Here is a 6,000-nt window from a genome sequence, read left to right on the forward strand (position 1 = left end):
TGAAACTTGATACAAAAAGGGTTTAGCTTTACATACATATGGTTTGTGTTTTAAAATGTTATAGGAGTGCAAATGTAAAAAAAAAATCAAATCTTTATTTGCACTCCTGTGACTTACTTGAGCTTTAAAATTAACTTGCAAAGGACAGATCTGTGTCAGTTTAACAAACTGCAACCCACCCATCTAACTAGATACTGATCTGACTCCCATCCCTGTGGTATCTGAGTACTCCAGAATGAGATGGACAAAGGGAGAATAGTTTTAAATAAGTTTTTAGCCATTCATTATGATGAATCCACAAGCGGTTCATTGTTACTAATAGGGCATAACTCAAGAGGAGTATCTCAGGACTGGAGAATTAGAATAGTACAAGAAGTTTTGACTTAAGCACATCAATAACAGTTACTGTATTACGAAGTGCGGTTTTTTTTATCCATTTACCAACAAAAAATGAAAAATTGTTTCCTTTTCCCTTTCTCATCTCCCTAAACCCTGCAGCTTTTTTGAGGGGAGAGGTGTGAGAAGGGGATGTACTAACAGGCATACCTCCTACAGTCAATAACTTGTCACTCTCTAAGTTGTGAAAGGCATAAAGGTGGCATTCAGGTTTGGAGCCTGTTGACAAGAAAACTCAAAAGGGTGAATCTCTGAGATTTTGGATGTCCATCTGAACTTCCAGACCTTAAGTTCCCCATGGCATCCTTGACAGGTCCCTTCTTTTCTTCTGAGCTCTTACTTCCATGTCTGATACAGTGTTTAAGAAAGTAATCAGAGAACCACCCCCTCCTTGTTCTCCACTTCCCTAAAGGATACTCTACAGTTACAAAGACTTCTTGAGGTCTGTGTTGACTACTTTCCAGAGCAGGAGACATGCAGCTTTCTTGACCAGTTAGAAAAAATGTCAGGACTAGTCTTCAGTATGATCCCAAATGGCTGTAGCACTTGGCTATCGTAGCAGCAGCCTGATACCTCTGCGACATAGTTTTCCGGCACACTGCATTCTCCCCAGTTACAGCCCTATTCTTCCACTGACTGTACACGTCTGCATCCTCAGAGCTACAAGAGGTGAATGGCTGCAACTTCAAAGCAGTATCACATGTTCTAGGACACAGCCAAAGGCAGTGATGGATTAACTGTTTCTGCTGTCCCCTAACCCTATCTATAAAGGCCTGCATTAACAGGTTCACATCCTGAAGACTTCCTGGGGCACTGGGGCTTTCTTTGGCAAAGAAGAAAAACTAGGTATGTTCAAGATCATGTTGAACACAGTGTCCAACAAACAAACAAAAAATCACCCACTGGGCCATATGAAACAGGACTGAGTCAAAGTATACTCCTTTTCTCTCTCTTTTGACAGTCAGATGTTAACTTTCTCCTTTATTGCTGACACAGATCTATATTTTATAATAAACCCATAAGTTAATATGTCTAAAGGAGTTCTTTCTCCCTAAAGTTTGCTGTATTAAACAGTAGAAGCCACAGAATAACATAAAATTTAAATAAGCACAGAAGGTCCAAATGAAGAGGGTGGGTTTTTTTAAGTGTGTGTTCAGTTACAGTGGCTGTTTGGCTCAGTTATTTTGCCCAAATTGGTTCAGCCATCTTTACGACAGATCAGGTGTAGCATGACCACAATAATATATGCACTGAGGATTATAGATCTGGCTGAACAGTGCCAAAAGTTTAATGCTACAAATATTTATTTGAATTTTGTTAGAAAATCAATGTTGCCAATGTTCATGCACTTGTAGTGCTCACTTTCTGTGAATTTACAGGCAACTGAGTTTTACTAGCACAACGTGTTTGAATCTTCACTGAAAGCAAATTCTGAATGTTTTCACACCAGCCACTGGATAAAAGGTGGCTCATTAAGGCCTCCATTCTTCAAATGTATGCTTAACTTTAAGCATGGGAGTAGACCCATCAATGGGGACCAACATCAGAGAGCAGAAAAGGCAGTCACAACAGAGAAATAAATCTTGAATCTCAGGTTTTGAAAAATAAGCTAAAGAGTAAATGCAATTTGTAAGAAAACTTCAGTGAATAATTTTGAATAAGGAAAATTGCAACCATGTACGCAGAAGTGCTTGAACAATTTGTGTAGTGGGAGTACTGAGAGCCAATGAACCAACTGTAAACTCTGTATAAAATGGAAAACTTCAAGCCATGGAGTGCGGGAGCACCCCAATACATGCAAAGGTGCTTGAACTGATAAAAGTATCCATTACAAAATATTTGTTTTGAATATTTACTGGCAAATCTGAAATTTGTAAAACTCCCCCCAAAATAATTTTTGGTTTAAACCTAAAACAGAAACTTGAGAGTGAGAAAAATAAGCCACCACCAATTATGTTGTCTTAATCCATCCAGCCTGGTAACTAGCTGGAAAGAATGAATTACTATCTTCCATCTCAGGAACTCACTAACAATACTGTTAGGAGATAGGTAAATATTATCTCTATTTTATAGATGTGGAAAACTGGGGTGCATAGTGTCTGAGACTCAGATTTTTTAGAAGTGTGCACCCAAGCTGCACCTACAAAACCCCATATTTTGGGGATTTACATCTGTGTACAAATCCAGTTGCACATGTGCATCAGGCATTTTGCAGAATCAAATGGGAGGTACACAAACATATGCATGCACTTTTAAAAAGCTGAGCTGAAGGTTAGCACACCAAGTTTGTAGTAGCCGGGACTAGACCTCCCAAATGTTCACTCCAAATCATCAGGTAAAATTTTCAAAAGCAGCCAAGGCTATGTCTACATTGCAATAAAAAACCCATGGCACTGAGTCTCAGAGTCCGGGTCAGCTGCTTTGGGCTTGTGGGGTTTGGGCTGTGGGGCTAAAAATTTCAGTGTAGATATTCTGGCTCAGGCTAGAGCTCTGAGACCCTCCCTCCACGCAGGAGTCTTAGAGCTTAGGCTTCAGCCCAAGCCGGAACATATACATTGCAATTTTATAGCCCCCAGCCTGAACCTGAGTCAGCTGACCCAGGCCAGTCATGCCCATGCTGTGTAGACATACCCTAAGTCACTTAGGATGGAACTCACATGGGAAACTTAAATAATTAACTCTTAATTGGACCACAGGGTGAATGACTTGATAGTCCAAAGGAAGGTGGAAGACCCAGGTTCCACTCCTCCTTTTCCATTGAATATTTAAGTAGTTATGCACTGTGGAACAGCTTCAACAGGAAAGACAGAGAGACCTACAAAGTACTCTCTGCGGAGGTGGGAAACTCACACTGAAATCCCTGCACTACATCATAAAGAGGGGTTTTTGAACTTGGATATACCACATCCTGGGAAAGTGTTCTAAGTCCTGGGCAAAAAGTTGTAGAGGCAATACTTTCTCCTTCAGCAGCTTCTTTTGTGGGGGTTTAGGCATGTACCAAGCACTCCTAACAGATCGGGCCCTGCGGGCAAGAGAGGTGAAGGAACGCATCTTTGGTGAATCCTGTTGGGGCTTAGGGGTGAGTTAAGTGCGAAGCTGCCAGGTGGAGTCAGAATTTAGGTGCCTCAGACACTTTACTGGTGGAAACTCAGGCACCTACAGGGTTGGGCAGCAGCAGAGGACGTGTTTTGTGAAAGTGAGTAGTACCTAAATGTTAGCTTTAGGCGCCTAAAGAGGCAGTTAGGGTCTTCATTCCCTTTGTGAATCTAGCCCCTGATCCTTACATAGGCAAAATTCCCATTCACTTCAAGCAATGAAATAATTTCAGTAGGAGTTTTGCCTTAGTGAGGAATTCAACCTCGGAAAAGAAAAAATGGTAGTATTACAGCATGTGTGGTGCTCATTAAAATATTCTCCTGAAGTATTTTCCAATGACATAAAAATATGAATCTCAAATACAAGCCAATTCTGAATTCATGTAGACTAGAGCACCAGGTTTTCTTGTTTCAGAGTAGCAGCCGTGTTAGTCTGTATTCGCAAAAAGAAAAGGAGGACTTGTGGCACCTTAGAGACTAACCAATTTATTTGAGCATAAGCTTTCGTGAGTTACAGGTTTTCTTGCACTCTCCATTGAATTTTGGAAGCCAACATGGGTAAACCCAAATGTATTTAGTATAGAAGAGTTAATTAAAAGAGAACACATTCCTTGTACCTTATAATAGATTGTTCACAAACAAGCAATCAGTATCAACCCCATGCAATTCTTGCAACAGGTTTGACTGCTATTGAATTTATAAGACTGTTTCCAATTTCTGTAACTAGGATACTGAAAAGTATTATGTAAATTATGTAAAGTTACTATGAACAAATGACAACCTATGGACCCCCTTGTTCACATAAGCATGATGGCTTGCATTTTTCATTGTAGACATAGTTAACTTCAAACATATTTTATAGACAGACAAATGTAAAATTAAGGAAAAAATTAAGCCAAACAATACTTTGACATTTTTCCTCAGAGCCCTTCACAAATCAGTGAAATTTGCATCAGCCTTAACAAGTTAGTGAAATGACCTGAAAGGAGAGAATGGGACTGATCAAGTTGAAAAGAATGTTGAAAAGAAAAATAGCTAGGTTTTAGTCAAAAGTAACAGCTATTATAAATTATATATTTGACACTTGATAAATAATTGCATCCCGAACAAATATCCTAAGGAAACTTACTTTTTGGCTTGATGTTTGATGGTTATTGTGAGTAGCAATTACAGGATTTGGCCCAGTTTTCTACTCTTCCAAAAGGAGTCCAAATTGACTTTCTTGTATTCCAGCTGTTTTCACATAGCAATTTCTGATCATAGCTCTGCTAGGAAGGTTTAATTTGGGAAAGGTTTGACTTGCTTTCTATTGTTTGTTTTCCTGTGACTAACATTGCAGTGCAAATCTCAAAAACCAAAAACATGATAACTGCAAGAAAATGATTCAGAACTTGTGCTTTCTCTTAGTGATAATTTGCCTCTGAAACAAATCTAGAAAGCTCTAGTTCGTCACCATCTAGCTGGAGACATAATAAATAAAATAACAAACAGAGTATAACAATAATGAATGTAGCAGCCTTATTATTATATTCCATCATCTAGAGGATATGAGATGTGCATACTTAAAATGACTACACAGCTGTAGTTCCAATATTTGTGAGAAGTCAGATATTCTGTCTTTAAGACTTATTTCTGTGATAACCACCGATTCTCTCTTTTGCAGTTGAGATTCCAACAAGATAAAGGCGCCCTCTGTAGGAGTGTGACTGAAAATGCTCCTGGGCAACAGAAAAGCAACAGAAGAAAATGTTTTATACAGCAATGTGTTTTCCTAGAGACTTAACATTTCCTTTTTAAAGTAGGAAACATTTTATGCATTACCTATACTAAAGAAAGAAGCATTAGGACTGATATGTATGCAGCTATAGCTTCAGTGCTTTCTAACCTGTCAAAGACTAAATATTATGTATGGGGCACAAAAGAAGTTGAGAATGAATAAGCTGCAAATAACACTCTCTGCTTTAGGTAACATTTATGAGAAGTTGACTGAAGAACATACTCTGATGAATAAGGTGAAGTGAAAAATGAATTGCAGGTATCTCCGTAATAGAATGAAACATGATTTCAGCCAAAGGATCTTTACGGAGACCAGAAAATTCAAAGAGGACCATGCTTGAAAAGTATCCTCTTAACCTGTGCTTTTATAAAGTTTACCACAACCCAGATTCATTATCTGTTCCACTGGGTAAGTATATTGCTCTCTAAGAAATTGCTTTGTTAGCATGCTCACAGACCCAGATTAGCTATTTTGCAGGATCTCTTGGGGCTGTTTATAATTATTTAGGGAATTCTTTCCTTAATTTACAATGTGGCAGCTAGCCAAGACAGAATCCCAGCTTAGAGAGAGGTGGGGAATCTGACACAACCATTTCCATCAGGTGATTTTTCCAGTAGTCCTTGCCTTGACACAAGTAAAATATAATTTCATCATTATAACAGAATATTTACCAATGTGACCTTTCAGGTTAGGATTGACTGTTTTCTAATTAATGTTATTAAGCTATTAATT

Source organism: Caretta caretta, chromosome 1 (assembly GCF_965140235.1).
Source record: "Caretta caretta isolate rCarCar2 chromosome 1, rCarCar1.hap1, whole genome shotgun sequence".
Lineage (NCBI taxonomy): Eukaryota > Metazoa > Chordata > Testudines > Cheloniidae > Caretta > Caretta caretta.